The sequence below is a fragment of the Rissa tridactyla genome, chromosome 2, assembly GCF_028500815.1.
Source record: "Rissa tridactyla isolate bRisTri1 chromosome 2, bRisTri1.patW.cur.20221130, whole genome shotgun sequence".
NCBI classification, from domain to species: Eukaryota; Metazoa; Chordata; class Aves; order Charadriiformes; family Laridae; genus Rissa; species Rissa tridactyla.
The window spans coordinates 112,464,171-112,484,802 of record NC_071467.1 but is presented as its reverse complement, the minus strand read 5'-3'; the positions used below and the strand labels follow the sequence as shown (position 1 = coordinate 112,484,802).

Sequence of the window (20,632 nt, the reverse complement as noted above, 5' to 3'; positions counted from 1 at the left end):
ATCAAATACAAGATGAGATTTGCATCCTCTCCGAATCCAGCTGAAATCCTAGGATCCAGGTGGCTACTTCCTATGATCCTGTTTAGATAACCATATATTTTGCCTCTGTATGTTGTGGCATTTCCCTTTCTCTGCCCCTATTTAGACAGAGATGAGCTTTTTCACTGTGTTGCAGAATAATGGTGATTGCTGGCAGAGAGGAACTTTTCAATGATTTAAGTGAACTTTAAGTAGTCTAATTATTAAATTGCCTCTTGGTTGACTGAGTGAAAGGTGACTTTCAGGAATCTGGTGTTATTCTTTATACCAGTAGAGGTTTCTCTCAGATTTATTGGTGTTTGGGAAGCATATAGGAGCAGTAGTTTATCTGTTGCAAAATAGGAAACAACTGCATACACATTTTTAAATTTGTGACGTTAATCACTGGTTAAAAGAGATAAGTCCCAGAGCTACATCCTGGGTTCCTTTTGCACAAATATTTGATTGATTTAACAATATCTCTAGCCATACCTGTTCCTATACCTGTACCTAGAGAGGTGTATCTCTCTATATAGATATACTCACTCCTAATCATGCAAACACTTATCTAAGTATCTAATATTAAGGAGAGAGGCAGTTCTATTGAGTCATGCTGAGAAAACATATTTATAGAGTCTGGGATTAAATTGCCAAGTTAGTGGTTTTCTGAATTACCCAAGTACAGTTAAGTAGTAATGGGGGGTGGAGAGTTAAATTTCAGTGTTTGACGTTAAAATAGTCAAGATAAAACAAGCCTATTGTTGAACTGTTTCAGAAACAAAGAGTCACTGTTAAAGTATTGTAACTATTTGTTCCTTGTTTTCTCCTAGCTGATTTGAAATTATTAATGAATTTATGTGAACTTTAGCTGTGCAGTGTGTTGCTACTATTCATTTCCATAAACTTTGCGTTTTGGTGTAGTGGAAGTATAATGCAGCCGTCAACGAAGATGATTCTTTGAAATCAAATGTTGGTCATACTACTTGTAAAATGGAAAAAAAAAAGTGTAAAATTGTTCGGCTGAGAAGGAAGGACAAGTGTATGAATTTCTGTATGAAATGAAAAGCTGCTTGGAAAATGCAGGAAAATTTTACAAGGGTGAGAAAGCAATGAGGAGAAGAGAAAAGATGGTTGTTACCTGTTGTAGAAACTCAGCATGGCATAGCAAAAGTACTTTAAAGAAGGTAATTCAAGGGGAAGTGCACCTATATACCTTTTTCTTGTTCTGTATTTCTCTTGGGAAAGAAAGTTCTTTCCCATCTTGCTCCTCTGAGGTGCTGGCAGATCTGGCAGAGTCCTTTGGGGTAATTTATGCATATAATGTCTGCACATGGGAATAATTCATACTTCTGCTCAACTGTTCGTTCACAGTTTATAAACACGAAATTAAGATACTTAATTTATGTTCTGTTACTTTTGTCCAATGTTAAGAAAGTCTCGTTTAGCATTTGGCTACTTCTGTTTGAGTAGCTGGTTTGCAGGTGATCCTTAGCCTAGAATAGTGGTGAACACAGAAAACCACCAAATCTTTGAAGCAAGAGTAAAGGGAACAGGTTTCAGAAAATAGGTTAAAGGAATGCTGTAAGACTGAACCAAAGCCTATTAAAATGAAGAGGAATTAAATGAGTTTTGTAATTAGGAGGCTAGAAACTCATCTTGTATAAATTAGTAGAATTTTCTTTGTAACAACTGAGAGCCTGGTATGCAGAGTTGCAGTAGCAAGAAAAATCTCAGTCCTCCAAAATATAGATTAATTATTATATGATGAAGCTCATAGTTTGATTCAAACTGTAACAATATCCTCAAGAATAGTTAGATAGAGACACTGGCGATATTGTGCTCACAAGTCAGTGTAAATCCAAAACAGCTCCATTGATTTCAGCAGCAGCACTCCTGTGCCTTGGAGCGATGTGAGCAAGGAGAGGTTTTAGCCAATACCTGAGCAAATAAGCAGAGAGGTCATAGCACTCATCTCCTACCTATAGAAAATGCTATAAAGTTCAAAAATAGTAAGAAATTTATGTCAAAGGCATAATTTTACTGAAACAGGAATCAGGACATTCCAGGTATACAGGTATAGTTAGTACCTGAGAAGACTGATAAATCACCAACCTCAAAACCCAAATGTACTGTCCAAACAGAATAAACAGTGTTATATTTCTTACTATGTGCTGCAAGATAAGGAGGTCTTAAAAATTATATTTTTATGAAGCTCCATGAAGGTAAAGAAGGGGGAAAAGTAATAAAGAGAGACACAATTAAATTAAAAGTCCAGAATTACAGAATTCCTCATCAAATCTTCTTCAGAGTCTAATGAATCATTCAATTCCTTTTCATTCGTCTTTCCTAGTTCTCTCCTCCGGGCATTTAAAATTGCTTTGCATCGTCATAGTCATAAAAAAGAAATTTATGTCCCTCAGAAAGGATACGCAGTTTTGCAGGAAGTAATATAGACGTGTCCAATTTAAGATCAGCATAGTCCACCTTCAAAGAAATAAGTCTTTTCCAGGAAGCCTGAGTGGCTTTAGCAATATCTGGGTGAGCAGATATATGCTTAGACAGAATCTCTTTCCATTGTGCCAGGTTTAAAATTCATCTTCCCACCTCACATTAGAGGGAATACCTGACTGAGGTGCAGGAGTGAATTCTCGAGGTGTTTTTCGTTAGGAGCGCTGAGAAGGACAGGGGAGTGCCAGAACTGAAATGGGAGGTGAGCGTCACATGTAGCCTCTAGTAAAACCTCGACTCAGGATGTCTGGAGATGGCTCCTCCAGAAAGGCTCGTCATCCCAAAGGTGGTGTCGCTGCAGCCATTTCCTGGGTTGAAAAGTCTAGCAACCTTGAATTGTGTGTTTAAAGAGAGCTGAAATTTCCAAGTCAGTTTACAGGGTACAGATGCCTCGGTTCTTTCCACCTAACTTTACCTGGGGCATGTATTTTGGGAATGTGAACCCCCTAAGTGCCATCTGGAGTTAATGCACACAGAGAGGCACCCGCAGAAACCGAATAAGATGACCGAGGTGTGAGTCACTTGCAAGAAGTGCTTCTAATTTTCCACTGGCTACCAGCAGCATCTAAGATAAAGTGAGGTGCACAGATTTTAGATGCGTGAATTTGGCCTCAAGTGTCAACTTATCTTTTAGAAATATTTTTACTGCGTACAAAGGTAGCCATTCCTTTCAAGCAAAGGTTTTCCTCCCAAAACTCTCAGAGCTCTTTGGGTATAGGAAAATAAGGACGGTGAAGTGAAAGCCACAGGCTCCAAATGCCTCAGTTTTTAGGTGACCAGCCTGAGATATGCCTGAAGTTACAAGTATGTCTGAAATACCTGTGGTCATAGATGTACTTGTAACTAAGTTGAGAGTATAACTTTGCATCCAAATTCTGTGCTCTAATCTGGAATCGCTGGTGCTTCTTCCAGTGGGTTATTTTTCTGTTGTTTTAAGTAAGCAGCAGGGAGGAGTATGCAAGTAAAGTATGTGTGTATTTCCAGATATATCATTCTGAGTGCTTCAAAGTCCTATAGAATAGTCATCCCATAAGCAGTAATGTGGTTGGAGAAATTTCACCGCTGTGGTCTGATTTTTAAAGGAATCAGAGGTTGTTGTATTTGGTCCTCTACCACCACATATGCTGAACCCATGTGTAGTTAGCAAAGGCAGTGAGCTGCCTTCACAGATCTTAAGTAAGGCTTGGTTTCCATCAGTGTCACGTTGGAAGATGATGCAGAGTTGTTTGGTTGTGTTTGTTGATACTGACTTTTGTCTCCTGCTTACCTCATCCACCTGCTGCTTCACAGCAGTTTCCATGAGTTAACTTTGTCCAATGTGTCTTGTTTGAGAGGAACAAGTTAATAGTTTCACACCCTGCAGAAACAAGATATCCCTAAGCAGGGAATGAACGATAAAGAACTGCCTTAATGTGCGTAGACCAGCGTGCACAAGTAGGACATACTGATTTCCTTGACTGCTTCCACTTTTTTAATTTCCCAAACTCGATTTGATCACTAGCCAGCCTGTAGATAGTGCAGAAAATGGTACAGAATCCTAAAGCCTGTTGCAACTAGGATTTGTTTGACTCTTCGGCAGAGTTGGAGTGTAATTTAGATCTGACCAAGCTTAGATATCCGCTGATCATGAGTATTTTGGCCTGTTCCCTCTGACTTGTCATTGACACTGAGTATTGTGAGGACTCCATGAGTTTCATGTTAACGCTAACCAGCTCTCTGAGATTAAAATACACCCATCACATACATATGAACAAAAGCCCGATCTCACATCCGTATGAATGCCTCAAAAAGTCCAGTGAATGCAATTCTAATGAAAGATTTATTTTGTTTTCAGGAAAGGGGGAAAGCTGATTTTCAACAACATGAAATAATAGTTACTCTTTATTCAAAAGTATATTTCATCTTTAACATTTATTTTCACTTGAGCAGGTTGCTAATGACCACTCATTTCTTCATAAAAAATGACTCCACTGCATCTTACAGAATCTGTATTTAAAAAGGCATTGATAAATTGAAGGGAGTTCAAGGAAGAGAATCAAAAATGATTAAAGTGCTGCAAGTATTGACTTATGACTGAAGATTAAAATAATTGAATGTGTGTGGGCTTGCTAAACAGTTCTTACACCTTCGTTCTCAAAAAAGTGGGTGTTTAATTCTTTTTAATTCAAGTTTTAAAATTGAGAAAATTCTCAGGGAGAATGATCCAGTTGTAAAGTGGAAACACTTCAATTTAAAGACTCAAAGTTTGTTTCTAGCTACCTATTTCGCAAAATTCCTTCCTGAAATATTCTCATTGCAATCAATGGAGTATTTTCAGGATAAACAACTACATAACCTTAGTAATCATGACAAAATTTAATCTATTGAAAGTAAGCTTTGGAGAAATTTACTACTTGAATACAACTCTGAATTCCCCATCTATGTGTGTGACAATAAAGATTCAGCTCATCAGATTAGGACGGCATTTAGAACTGAAGAACACTTCGTGTTTGGTTCTAAATCTGGATCTGGTGTCATGATGTGACTCACCTTTGTTGATAAAAAAAAAAGGAAATCATATTATGCTGCTGTAGGACTAACAGATAAACAAGAGCAAACCAGCTGCAAACACAATCCTCAGTTTATTGTTTCCCTGCTTTGCAACTTTAGTTCTCTGACATGAAGCCACTATCACGTGAGGAGCAAGAAGAAATCTTGGAAAAGGGATTTGTAATTTTCAGCCTTGAGTAAGAGCCCTGTTTGACTGATACTAACATTTGTGGAGATGCCTCTAAACGTAATAGCAGAGACACCCCAAATTACCTTGATGGCTCAACTAGTCCTCCATCTCACTTATCCCACACTATGTGGAAATTAAATAAGTAGAAAAGATTTGTGAGGGCTGTGATGAGTTTTGCAGTGAGGTGGGATATCAGAATCAGATTATTAGGCAGGACTGTTAAAATGCTAGCAATTATTAGAAAGAAATGGAGAGAGCAAAAGCAAAAAACATCATGATGCTACTTTTCAGATACAAAGTTTGCCCGCATACTGGGTATCTCACCCAGTTTGGGTTACTGACCCCAAACACAGGACATAATAGAACTAGGAAGACTCAGACTAGGGTGACCAAGATGTTCAGAAGTGAATGCCAGGCTTTAGGCAAGAGTAAACTAAATAGACTAGTCATCTTCACTCTTAAAAGAGAAAATAGAGAGTAGGGTATAGAAGTTTGCAGGTCATGAATTGCATGGAGTGACTAAATAGGAAATAGTTATTAAGCATGGGCTGCCCCTTGAAATTGTCAGAGAATAGCTTCAAAGCAAGCGAAAGGACATACTTTTTCTCACAGTGTGTAATCTAATTGTGGAACTTGTAGCCACAGGGAGCTGTGGAAGCAAAAAGTATAAATGAGTTCAGAACGGGACTAGATACATTAATGAAGTATTGGCTTGGTGGTTTTTCATAGTAATTAAATTCAATGGTTTAGATGTGACCTCAGGCTGAGGAAGTCCCTTGACTGCTCATTTCTGGATCCTGGGATAAAGCGCCAAGGGAAGGATCACTCTTAACAGTGCCCTCAAACATGGCCCAACGGCCATAGTCGGACACTGTGTACCACATTAAATAGATCTGACGTCATACAGTAAAACTCAGTCTTTTGTGAAACAAAGACCCTGACTCCTTTTCCCTGACAGCCATCCACACGTGGTTTATTCCTTATAGGAATATCCCAAGGGACCCAGATCCTGTGTCACACCGTAGCGTAATTTGTATCAGCAATAGTGATATAAATATGTGCCTTTGCACATTATGTCTCAGGTGGATTTCTAAGATATAGCTATGTGATTTTCCTCCCTGCTGTTACGATTTACTATAGCATCCAGAGATCCCACTCAAGAATAAGGACATTGTGAAAACACTTAGTAAGAGATGTTCCTTGCCCTGAAAAGAAATTACAAATCTATTCAAGTGCAATGTTTTGAGGACCCCATCTTTTTCATGTGTTGGTTTTTTTTTTTTATTTTTCTTCTAGTTTAAATTTCATAGGAAAAAATAGTTTGTTTCTGGTTCTGAAATGACGGTATTTCTCCCAAAGTGTAAATGGTTCCCCAAATGGTTCCATCTGTCTGTTAGAGGGTACAAACTAAACAGGCCTTACATGTGCTGTAGTGTTGTCAGTCCACCTTTCTGTGGACAAGTTACTGTGTTTTCCCTCCTTTAACTCTCTTTCCATCATAATTCAGTTAGTAGGACCTGGCACAGAACACAGGATGGGCAAGAAGACTTCCCTTATTGTGTTAGGCCTTCATAAGTCATATTTTTTTCCCTATCCTGTTTCAGACATAGAATCATAGAATCGCCTAGGTTGGAAGGGACCTTTCAGATCATCGAGTCCAACCATCAACCCAACACTGACAAAAACCATCACTAAACTATCTCTCTAAGCACTATGTCTGCCTGTCTTTTAAATACCTCCAGGGATGGTGCCTCAACCACTTCCCTGGGCAGCCTGTTCCAGTGCTTAATAACCCTTTCAGTGTAAAAATTTTTCCTAATATCCAGTCTAAACCTCCCCTGGGGCAACTTGAGGCCATTTCCTCTTGTCCTGTCGCCTGTTACTTGGGAAAAGAGACTGACCCCCATATCTCCTGTGATTCCTGGTCATTAAGTGTATTTGCTTTATATAATAATCTGAAATATAAATCAAAGAACTGAAGAAAACAGGCACACTAATATGTATTAGAAATGTGAGGCAGCAGATATTGTTCTTTTCCTGTTGTAACACTCTTAATCCACACCTCTGTTTGCTGTTTGTTGTCATCTTTCACTGTGTACATCTAATTTAGACTGTAAGCACCTCAGGGCAGGGTCTTGTCGTTCTGTTTCTCTGTAAAGCATCAGGTTCACCTGTGGTGATGTATAAATAGTAATAATTAAAAAATGCTGAGCCACATCACTCAAATGGGTGAAGGTGTCGAAATGGATCCAAGCAGGGACTTTTTGATTAATAACCCCCATACCTCTTATTTGCGTTCATGGTAACTTTGTGGAAAATAAGATGCACACCTGAATAAACAGAAGCATTTGGTTGGAGGTTTGTTTTGTTTGTTTTGGGTTTTTTATATGTTTGGATTTTAAGACATAATAATCTATGTGTTTGGAACAACTTCAGAGCCTGGGGCTGCTTACTGTACTTGGAATCTTGGATAAAATAATAGAAAGCTAATACTGTAAACTACTGAAGTATGGGAATTAAACTTTTCCTAACTGGTGCCGGTTTTTGTAGAAGATGTATCTCTGGTATTTTGATGAACTTTAGTTAACAGAAAGAATTTGTCAATAGGATAAGTGTGGTTTTGATGCCCTGCTGAAAAAGGTGTGTTTTCTTCAGTAACACCACAAAGATGCAGTGGCTGTGGCTCTGTAAAGTCCTGGTGGACACCAGACTCTGTACGTCATGTCACCTTCATAAACCAGGTCATACCTGATTGTGGAGTACTGGTTTGACTTGCCATCAGCACAGTAAAGGCTGTCTTCCCATGTCTGCACAAAGATGCAGTAGCTAATGCATATTAATGCTCTAACAGTAAAACAAGCAAACAAACAAAAAGTACACACACAAAGAGCAAAAATAAAACCACAGTCTCACATCTGTGTTGAGGCATTTAATTTTGCATCATGCAATATTATTAAGTGATTAATACTACCCAAGATCAGGGCTGAACATACGTCACACTGAATGGTGAAATGGGAAGTAAAAGCTTATTGGGAAGTACTAAATCAATGTAAATTATTTTAACTGCCTTGAAACTGGTGAGTGGAGCTATTTCGATGCGCAGACAAGAGAAGGGAGTTTGTATCACTGTTTATAACACTACTAGAATCCTCACGAAAACAGTTGCACACTTTGATAGACAACCGTCGGAAATAGTTGCATTGGCAAAGAACTAGGGAAGAGGTTGAAAAATGGATGGAGGGCTGGAAAGTTTGCTTTACATCTGAGAACTTAAAAAGTCTGATGTCTCTAGCCGTAAAAAGAGAAAATTAATCACAGCCTACAGGTGCCTGAATGAGGGAAGCTTTTGTGCTTACAGTAAAAGACTAACAATAAATCAAACAGAGCTATAGCTTTGAATGACAGGAAGCTGAAGTTATGTGGTGAAAAGATGCATTTTGATAAAAGCTGTGGTAATTAACTATTGAATAATCAGGATTGTGGTAAATTTCTGTCCTTGAAGTCTTTAAAACGATACTCTGATACCCAAAAGATTATCTCATGCAAGTGGAAGTTGTGCTGCTCAGATGAGTATCAGAATACGTGTCGTGTACGTGTGGGTAGTGCCTTTGTGTTCAGAAGGGTTTTTTAAGGTCTTCAAATTAAAGACATGCCAGAATCTTTGCTGGGTCAATATTAAGAGTTGTCTGTCTCCTCCTCCCTGCCCCAGTTATCTTTTCTGACTATTTTGTAAGTGGAAGCCCCACCTCACACTATACAAGTTTGATTGGCTGAATCTGGCTTCTTCAATGCTCCCTCTTGTCTCCAGCAGAGCTGCATGTCTCTTGTTATTTATTTTATGCATTAAATGCTTACAGTGTGCTTGGGGCTGTACAAGACATAAATATAAAGGGAGTCCGTGCCCTGTAGGACTTACTGCGTGGAAGGCAGAGAGGAGTAATAGCTTGGGTGTACAGTACTGGTTGTTTTTTCAGAAATAATGCATTATTGTTTCAGGAATAGGTTGATGCTTGAGTCCAAGAGCATGGGTCTGGGGAACGGGCTGGGATGCAGAGGAGGTAACCAGGGCTTGAACAACAGTTGACATGTCAGGGACAAGACGTGGGAAGCTAGGGAGCAGAAGTCAGAAGAGGGCACAGAAGGGACACAGAGTGCCACAGGGTGATAGGCACGCTTGATAAGAAGTTAAGATGTGAATTGCGGTCTGGGGCACAGTTATACAGATCATGGGAGTGAAGGAGGTGTTGCTTAAACTTGAGACAAGCGTGAGAACCACAAATTACTAAATTCAGCAGAGAGGAGGAGGCAAGAGCAAGCCTCTCTCCTCCTGCTAGAAGATTAACAATCTTTAGTCTGTTTCACAGAGGAAGTTGTAGCCAAAAGATCTTAAACAGCCTGTATATGAATGGCATCAAGAGGACAGTTGCAGGGGGGGATATCCATCAAATGTTTATATTAATGATTTCATTGAATCTCTAGAATCTCTGTTGCCTGACTTTATTCCAAGTCCTTCCTGTCTTCAGGATAATCATGCTTGTACTGTAGTAAATCTTTTGCCTTCTATTTATGCATTGTACATAATAAACACCACCATCAATTTATTTGGTGGTCATTTCAGCTGCCGGAAATATTTCATATCACAGGTAGATCTGATTTCCCATGTAATCTGAATCAGTAACAGTCTGACTGATTGTTAATTCTTTCATCTCAGCCTCAGGATTACATGGGGGCTCTGAGCTCAAATTATGTTTAACAGCTTTTGACATTTTGGATGTAAAAATCACGAATACCTGCAAATTGTTTTCTGGCTGATTTGTGTGTCTGTACTTTGGGCAGAGAAGAGGAAATCTGTAATGTCATAAAATAGCCCAGGTGTGCAGAAAGCCACAGTGACAGGTGTAACAACCTTGCCACAGATTTCACATGCAGAGTGAAACAACATACGAAAGAAAGGGAACTTGAAAACAATTCTGCTACTTAAAGTAATTGCATTATTCGTAGGACAGTAGTTTGTAGTCTTTGTAGCTATTGAGAAAATGCTAACTTAATTTTTCTTGACCTGATTCCAACATGCTGTTCAAAACCCATTTTGTTTAAGATATTTTTATTATGCAGTTTGAAGGAGAAACTCATTCCTCAAGTAAAGTGCTCCAAGACTCATGTAACTTGTTTAATCATGATAGTTATTTGATAGCATTATCTAGTAATCACTTTATCAAACTCTGATGATCACCCAGAAGCAGCTTTGGGCAGGATTGTTGAGAACAGTATGGATTGATGAAGACAGAACTATTTGTTATTACGCATTGAGCTCTACGGCTTGTGGGCAGTAAATGGCACTGCTTTGCGCATTCGAAACTTGAAAGATATATTCACTTCAGTATAACACTGCATTACATCTTCTGAAAAGGGAAACTCTCTTGCAGTCCATAACTCCTCTTGTTCTCCTCCAAAATAAAAAGCAAAAATATACAGAAAAGTGCAAGCCACCTCCTTCATATATTTTACAGCTTCTTGCTTGTGCCTTATTTGTAGATTCTTTCCTGGCTTGGAGGATCAAACAACATTGTTGGGGGTTTTTTGTATATTATAAGCTGCAGTGAATAACATACACTTATCAAAATTACCCACTGCATTTGCTGTGAACAGCACCCCAGTTCCTTTTCACTTCTGACAAGAAGAACACTATCACCAAGAAAATCACCGACCTCCATTTCCACCTCACTTTTATTTGGCAGAAAACAGTCAAGTTTGCCATTGGCTTCCTCTAGTATTGTTCAGCTCATCTGGTATGAGATCACATTAAAGAAGATTGTTGCAATTTGTCTCATCTTGTTGTGAAAGCACATACTGTCCCTATGCACTCAAGCCATACTTCTAAGTATGAGTGATTGAGTGGACCTAAAGAATGCTGAGTAAATATGTTGCTGCAATTAGGGCTTGAGGAAAAAAGTGTATTCAGTATTTTCCATCCCTTTACCATTCCTGTATAAAAGGTATACGTGATCTTTCCCCTGTACACACAAAACTTAGCAGATAAAATAGCCTGGAAAAATTTATCATATTGAGGGCCGTTCTCTGTACTGGTTTACCTGCAGAGCAGCACAAAACTTCTGCCTGTAAAACAAAAGAGAATCTGGCCCTGGGAATATTAAGGCTGTCATTACTAAACTAACCTACTAAAACTCTCACTTTTCTTTGCATTTTGTGCACAAAGCAGGGATGTCTGAAACACATTATTCTAGAAAAGGGTGCTGCAAGATAGGAATCTCTTCTCCATGTCATGCAACGGTTTGATTTTGCATTTAAATAACATCTTCCACCCCAGATCTTGCAAGTTTTTAAAGCTATTAATTTAGCTTCACAACAGCCCTGTAAACAAGTTACAAATGAACAGTAGATAACAGTAGATGTAATAGTAGATAACTTAATAATAGGTTTATCTTTCATCTGTGGTCACAGAGACCAACACAAAGCCCTGTTTTATTTTCTGGATGAATATTAGTTCGTGATGCTTGCGGTTTTTGGATGGCAAACTAAGAGAGCTTGGGTTTCTTTTCAGAGAAAATGAACACCTGAAATTGTTCTTCATTTCAGCTAAAGATTCTGAGTGCTTAGAAAGAAAATCAAGGGTATGTGATCTCAAATTAGTTTCCCGTAAACAGGGACTCTGTGGTCAATGAGCTACTTCAGAAAACGTTACCTGAGGTATTTTGTCTCGTGTTACACAGGTTATGTCTAGTCACATAGATACAGATAGACCCAAGCTCCTCTATCTGCTTTGAGATGGCCAGGTATGAGATAGTCCAAGTGTGGAAGCAGAATGCATAAAGCTAATGGCCCGCAGAGGATCGGTTGAATTTCCAGTCTTCTGCCTGAAATATAATAAATAGCACTCTTCCTCTTATATTGCTTCAAAGGTGTCTCCAAGCTGTATATTTTTGACCAGACTCTATATTCAGACTTTCTGTTTTAAATGCCATTACCGTAACTATCTGCTGCTACACGGAAGACAGAAATTAAAGTCAGGCTATTTAGGCAGCAGTAACACTATTATCCGACCCATGCTTTAATTGCTGAATAGCAACAGCAGAATGCAGTCTTCAGGGTGCTGGTGTCCCTGTCTTGTTGCTCCAGGACTTTGGGAAGAGCTTCTTGCAAGTACGTGGCTATCTGAGAATGAGAAGTACAGCCATTGTGCTGGCTGCATTGAGATTTTAATGGAAGACAGTGTTGCTCTTTACATTCACCCTTGTTGACTTTACATTGAAACCAACAGGAGCTCTGTTGGCTGGGTTCAGGATCAAGTCTTAATACCACACAAATGTGTATGTTATTGCACAGTGAAGATCTACTTTAGATTCGTTTCCAAGGTACCAGCAGTCAGAAGGACGAAAAACTATTTTAAAAATGCCAAGAGTAGGTTGGTGATTAATGAGGAATTTATTTTATTTTGCACTGTCTCTTATTTAACTGGATGCCTCTGGAGACATGCTTTAAACAGCAAGGCACTATCTTAGACTAGTATGGTAGATTTTCATCTCACGTTGACTCCATTAAAGTAAGCTTCTATAAACAGACATCAATTACAACCAGTTTAAAGGGTTTTAAAATGTAATCCAGCAGTGCCGCTTAACTAAATGAATCCTGAGAACTGATCTCCAGTGAATTAATAGAACAGTGTGTGGAGAGCTCACTATGAATCTGAGTTAATGACTGGAGAAGATCAAATTAATTACAACTGTCTCTGAGGACCTGCAGGGAAGAACTCCCCCAGATCAGCTAAGGTTTGATTAACTCTTCAGGTACCAAATAGAGATTTTCTACAAGTCATTTTTAAATAATTGCTGGTAAGACAATAGAGTGAGGCAGCCTCGTATTTCTCAGGTGTCATGCAACCACTATGAGAAGTGATGGTGCTGAATTTTACTGCAAATTTCAATTTTCAATTAAGAAAACAGGGCTAAGTAATTTTTTATTGCTTTCAGCTCTTCGTTTAATTGAGGAATTTATATAAAATGTTAATACTAATATCATGCTAAAATTATAACAAACTCACTATATGGCATTTTCTCTACATGCTAATATAGAAACCACGGGGGTGATAGGTTCCCATTTTGGATAAACATAGAAGATTCAACCACTAGGGTCCCTCTGAATTTTTGTACATATTATTATTATTGTTGTTGTTGTTATTATTGTTATTACTACTACTACTACTGTTATTCTCTAGACAATTTTATTTGATCTTACAGTGTCAAAGAAGGTGTGATTGCTGAATTAATTAGCAAAATAAGAAGATACAACCATTGGCTTAAAGCAAGGCTGATGCAGTTATGAGGCCAGGAAGGCACACTGGTCTATTTGAAATGAATGGATCCAGTTCTGAGAAAAGAGATATCCAGGATAACAAAAAATTGAAGTCATAACTGATTGTAATTGGCCACCTCAGAAGAAGTGTATATGGGCATTGATCTAAACTTCCATCTTCTCAGAGACAAACTCCTTCTTGAACTTTCTCTTCTTATCTCCCCCCCTCAGTGCAGCAAACACGTCATTTTGTAGTGCTGTAAATTCAGCATCCTTTGTGAGAAGCAGACCAACCCAAAGTATCACCAGGGTTGGCCAGGGCACGCTAATACGGGATATCCCCTGGAATCCAACCCCATGGCAAACTTCTCTTAGGTTTCTCTACAGAGGCTGAGCAGACATGTAAAAACTGGAAAGAGACATCTTTCTTTGCAGAAATACACAAATATTTGCACCAGGCAGCATAAAGGTATGCCGTCAGCCTACAAACCACGTTAGCAGCCTGTAATGGCAACTGGCTGCTGCAGATTAATTCATTCTGTCTCCATGCTTTAAAGAGTATGCTGCTTGCTTTTATATTCAGTTCCTGTTTTTTCCCTATAAAACTGTAAGAGTAAAATCCTGCCATGCATTCAACTTTACAGTACATTAGGAGAGTAATGGGGGGGCTGTCAAGCAGGAGAGCAAGGAGGGCTAGGCAACAGATAATTAGCAGGGACCTATAGTGAAGAGGATACATTCACTAAGAAAAGAAGGTGCTAATCAGCTCCTGAACTGTTAAACAGCATTTGTAGTAGGAATAAGAAGCAGCAATACACGCAATTAAGTAGATGATATATCTTCACATTCAGGATCTGGCAAGTCACCCAGTCCTGTCTGCCTCATCCCATAACTGAAGCTCCAGAAGGAGTTTAGAGAAAAAGAAGTGATGTGCGAGGTTTCAGCAATTTTCAAAGCACTTTATAAGCTTGGCGAATTAGGCACATGATAGCATGATGGTTACTCTGAAGTCAATGGAAAAACTTCGTTCCTGTGAAGTGAATACAGTGATTCAGCAAGAACTGCAAAACAGCCTCAACACCCTGATTTCCAAAGACTGATGTCAGTATTCTTCCCTCTGTATTTGAGTTCTTCCACAAAATCTATATAGCAAATAGAAAATCGCCAATATTAGATTTTTGAGACTTGTTTTTTTGCTCTAAAATGTTGCTTGTATTGCATTTTGTCATTGAGCGCACATAACATCTACTGTCTATCCAGAAAATATACTTTACATTCCAGTTTCTTTTATAATTTCAGGTGTTTAGAACTAAAAGAGTCATTTGTTTGTCCAAAATATTCTTATTTTTCGTCCAGCAGACACTGGAGTTAAGCTATCATATTTCTGCCAGAAAGGCATCAAATCATGAATTTGAATTCAGAACAATGAAAAAATCTACTGTTTTCGAGAGATCCTTTTTGCAGTGGCCTTCATGACTTACAAGCTTCTTTATTTCTTGTTTGTATATACCTAGAATTCAGCTTCTTTATGCCTACCTCGAAGAATCTTTTAGTGAAATCAAATGACCTTGCTCACTAGTTGCTTGGTTTTGTTTCAGGTGAATTAAAGTCAAGCTTTTTCAGTCTGTCACGGTAGTGAACTTTCTCTAACAATTTTAGCAGGTCTTTTCCACACCTCTTCTATTTTTCAAGAACTTTTAAAGAACTTTTTTCATTGGTTACTGGAACTTAATATAGTGCTCCAATACCTTTCTCACCAGTGGCTTCAAAACAGCAATAATGTTACTCTTGACCTCTTGAACATGATGTTTCTGATTCCAGAGGTTCTTGGGCATGCAGCTGTACGCTGGAAGCTCTGAAATGCATTAAAGAAGCTTTAGCCTGCAAGAGGCAGTTGTCCATTTGGAGATATGTCCTCTTACCTTGTCCGTTGGTATATCATTATACGTTTTGTACTGTGTTAAAATGGATTTGGACCCAGCTTAGCAGGTGCGTCAGGTTAATTTTTATGACTGCCCAGTTCCTCTCAATATTTGCCATTTTGTTATAGTGATTATACATTTACCTGTTGGATGAAAATATTAAGTGTTATGAGACATTTGGGCGTTGCAGCAGTCGTATTCTTCTGTATCTACTTTTGATCCCTGCAGAGACTGTTAAAAATACCCCTTTCAGAGAATTGTGCCCGAGTGTCAAACTGTCAGTTAGCTAGTTCTTAATCCGTTTGACATGTACTATATTGTTATGGTATACGCCTGATTTTCTAAAAAGGAATTCTAAGGAGTTCATGTCATCGCGATTTCTTTGTCCAACAGACTTGTAGTTCTCTTGAAGAGTGTAGTCAGACTTGTCCAACTAAGCCTGTTTTTCATAAAGCCACATTGATTGGCACTATTTATATTCCTGTTTCTTAATTAAGAGAATGCAGTACCATCTTTTTCATTATTTTTCTTGGGACTGAAATCAGATTAGCAGACTTATTTACAGAAGAGGTCTTATTTATGGAACAGTTCTGATTTACAGAACAGTTCTGGTTTCTCTGCTTAATTTTAACAATTTTAACTACCTTTGTATAATAATGGGCCTGGCACATTACTGGACTTTTTTTTACTCCTACTATACCTTTGAAATCATGTTATTGTTGCTGCCTTTAGCCCAGTCTTATTTTTTCTTGGGTTTTTTTTGGTTTGTTTTTTTTTTTTTTCCACTTGTCACACACTAACTCTTTACAAAATAAGCTTTTATTTTAGATCAATTGCTTCCTTTTATTTTTTCCTATTTGATAGATGTTTGGGTTTTTAATTATTCCTCTCTCTGATTTTCTACTAAACAGGGACACAATTTTAGTCAAAACTATCCTCTGTTCTTAATTGTGCCTGTTTGCTATCAAATGGTGATTTTCATCATATTTTTACTATATGCTTTTATCTTTTACTCAGGTTTTGTTGAAATTCTTTCAGCTTTCAGTAATTTCTCTTTTGAATCCTCAGCTGGAAATGTTAGTAAGTGTTCAGTCCGCTATATGACATTAGGAACCTGATGAACCTAATCTGGTTATGATCTCTGGTCCCTCATCACTCACCAGCATGATGTCCAGATGTTAATTCATCTTCACCAGTCATTAAGAGGTCCAAATTGAGGTTACTGCTTTTTAGGTGAAATATATTTTGTTTCAAAGAGTTGTCTGCATGTTTTAGAAACTGTGATTGTTTATTGGTTTGGGATTTTTTTTTCCCCACTGAGTAACTGTAGAAATTTATCCCATAACTTGTCACTTCTTCCGTCTGTCCCCTCCCTCCCTCCCTTCTTATATTAAATGCAAATACATCTGACAAGCATCCTGACATAACTGGGTAGTTTATAATAGACTCCTACCAGGGCTTTCGTAATGAGCAAATGATCGACATTGCATGGAAATTAAAGGTACAAGGAAATTGTAGCTGAAGTTAAGCACTTTCTGAAGCATTTTACTGTTTATGTTACATCATTTGAAGTAATTCAGCATGTGCTGATGTTTGATTGCGATTCAGGCTCCAGCATCACTTAACTGTGTATTTAATTATGTGTTTCTCTAATGACATCACGACTATGAATACTAGTTAAATACAAAGCTTCCACAGTGTGTTTTGCCCAAGTGCAAGTATACTCTCTATTGCTTTTTTTTTTTGCTTGTCATTATTAGTTATTTGTGTTACACTGCATTGTTTTGTAAAGCACTTTATAACCTTTGCACTGCACCAAACAAAGAGCAGGGATTGAAATTCCATAAATTTAAAGGAAGAGGCATCCTAACTGTTTTGAAACCATAGTAACTTTAGCAGCTCCAGAAAAAACCCACAGATGTGTACAGTACAGTTCATATGGTAGTTACAGTAAGTGGTTGACCTTTGTGGAGGATTAAAGAAGGAAGGACTTGGACTGAGTTATGGACCATCTCATTTGTAGCTTCACGGAGTGGGGAGTATTTAGGAGTTTCCAGATTGAGAGCAGGAAACTTAGTGGACAACAATCACTAGGTAACGGATCCAATACCAGGGTAGGTGACTAGAAGGTGAGAAGCCAGAATTAGGAGGGGGAAAAGGCTAAAAAGAAAAGATTGCTAGATGGCAAGAGCTGAATGGAGGATATTGGAGAAAAATAAGTTTAACATTATAGTCAAGCACAAGGAGAGATTTGAAAGTAATGAGGAGAGGCATGAACTTGGTGTGGAAGTAGGGAAGTGAAGTGAGATGATTCATGACAGGGGAGAGCAGGAGTTAGGTGATTTTGGAGCATCTTTCTCAAATTCAGGGAAAAGAAACAGGATGAAGCAGACCAGCAAATAGTTATGAGTAGTTGGAAAGGCAAAGAAATGAGAAAGGTGCTTTTGCCCAATGAGGATAAAAGCAAATTATGAAGGTCAGTCATAAACAAAATCTTCTTGCCAGGGCAAAAGAACAATTTGGGATTACGTTGGAGGCCCGAGGAGAAGGAGTTGTGGTGATGTTGTCAGTCTTGATAGAAAAAGAGGAGAATTAGGGAAGAGAATAAAGTCATTTTTACAATGTAAATTCCTCATGGCAGGAATCTGTCTTTTTTATTTCTCTGCACAACATCATGCATGTTTATGACTCTGAATCAATCATATGTTCTGCAGATAATAAGCCTGTAATAGCAAACAGGCTCCCAAAAAGAGGGAAGATAGGACAGATTGAATGGAAAGTGACAGTGGCGGGGGGCGGGGGCAGAACTCCCTTCGGGAATCACAAGCTTATCAACTATAGCTGAAGGTGTAACAGTGAATGCAAACAACCCAAAAGGTCTGGGTAAAAAACATGAAAAATTGTTAGGACCAAGAAAGAAAAACAATGAGCATGTATGGAAAGCAGCAAGTAATTAAGGTGATACATCTGTGCCACAATGCAAGAATATGTTGGCAGTCTTTTCCATCTGGGTAATTAACATCAATCCCCAACCACCACACTGATTTCTGCCCTAGGAAGGAAACTGGAAACAGAAAGTGATGGAAAGCCAAGGAATGTTGTGTGGAAAAAGAGAAAATGATCGGCTATGTCAAGCAGGTGCATTAGATCAAAATCCCCGAGTTTTTGCTTTAATACCATCCTGAGCTGTGATACAGGAGCAATCAGGCATCCAGTGTCTGCTGTTACCCCACAAAAATATGATTAATGTAGCAAGTGCTACCACGAGTCGCTACTTCATTCCTAGGTTGGGTTGTAAACGAAAGAACAAATAGTTTCAGGCTTTGAAGGGTCAATTCCAATGCGCCATGCAAAACAACATGCCATCTTCCACCTGCCAAGCACCTAATGTGTCTCAGCACCAGCTGGGTGATGTATCATTTGTGCTAGTCTGTACAGACAGATCGGAGGGAATTCACCCGCTTGGATTGAAGAGCAAGGATCATTTGCTTTGTGTTCAGCTGGCGCCGTGAATGTTTTCGTATATCCAGGGAATGATTTCATAGCCACAAATTTATATGAAAAGCACTGGTTCTTAATATTCTGCCAGCAAAGGGGATGCTGCAGGTGCAGCTCCATAGGTGACTCTGAATTATCACAGCTGCAAGATCGCTGTGCTCTTCCCTTATTCTTGCTGGAGAAGCCTCTCACAGCATTCCTGTTGATACAATATCCATGTTCTCAGAGAGAACAATACTGCACTGGGAAGTATTCACATTGGGAATAATTTTCCCAGGGAATAATTTTCGGTAATAATGTAAGGAAGGGATTCAGGTATTTACTCACTGTGCATTATTGGGCTTTTCTTGGAATATAACTGTTCTCCAATATGCTAGGAATGTATTGTTGTTACTTTTAAGCTGAAAGAGGATAACTAGACTGATTACGCCTTAACCTGAAGTTGTTCGATACGTGAAAAGGCAGTCATGAAGCCATCCAATTGTTATGCAGCTGACCAAGTCAATGTACCATAACAACTGTGCCTAGATATGATCTCTATAATTGCTATTATTTGAATAGTCAGAGCCATAGGGTGAATTCTCGTGGGAAAGAGAAAGAAGGACATCTGGGACAGCTTCCTGGCTGTACTCTATATCAGCAACCAAGGGCTGATGAGGCAGGGACCAGATCTACCATAGTTCTCCTGTTAAGTGCATACCAAAGAGTGTTAGGTATGTAGTGTACTATAGCATTTTCAGTCACATGCAATAAGACAACTTCCATAACTTCAGCCTGGCAGACTGCCGTAGCAGTAAAGCACCATTTCAGCTGAAAAGTGGGTCATTTTGTGAGTCTAAGGATACAGAAATTGCCATACTGCATTGGGCCAGGAATCCATCTACCTTAATGTCCAGTCTCCAGCATTGACCTCCTTCAGAAAATGATGTCTGGCAGTAATCTCACTGATAAATTTTTCATGTAAGAATTGACTGCAGGATAAGGCCCTAAACACAGGATGTACAAATGGATGAAGTGGTGCAGATGGATGTAATGGAGAAGAAGAGTGGAGCTGCTCAAGAATGTTTCATTGTCATGAGTGGACAGGTTTTACTTAAAGATGTATCTTTATTAGTGTTTTATTAGTGTTTCTGACGTACATCTACAACCCGAAGCATGCAACAAGGGAGGAACAGTGCTGGGGCAGAATCAGGGATAGGTTTCATAGCAGACCTGGCTGCTCACACGAGGGTACAGAGAAGAGACCAAGAAGGAAAAATCACCGGAATTAGTAAGTGCTGTAAATAGGGAGAACAGAAGGGAGGCAAAAAATAAACAGCTGAGATACACAAGTCTGTTGCTTCCATGTGCAGACAGCAATATCAGATCCTGCAGGTTGGCCCTAGGTTGGTGTTTGAATAGAAGCATCAGCTGCTTTGCAGAAACTTGCAACATCTGTTTGAACTGTTTTGTAGACTGTAACTCTCTTCCCAGCACCAACTGCCACAGGAAAGGACAGTCCTTTTCATTAAGTTTTGATATGTCGACTTTCCATTTAATCTGTCCCAGTGGCTGCTCCAAGAAGAACAAAATACTAAAAAACAATAGGAAACAATTGTTTTATGAAGGCCTGATGCCTGCCATTCTATCTAGAGTAGCAGGAGCAGGGTAAATGAGT

General features: G+C 38.8%; 1 protein-coding gene across 1 annotated transcript in view; it reads left to right on the top strand.

Moving 5' to 3' along the window:
• Window positions 1–20,632, top strand: part of POU6F2 (POU class 6 homeobox 2) — a 312,926-nt gene that overhangs the window by 170,444 nt on the left and 121,850 nt on the right. The window lies entirely within an intron of this gene.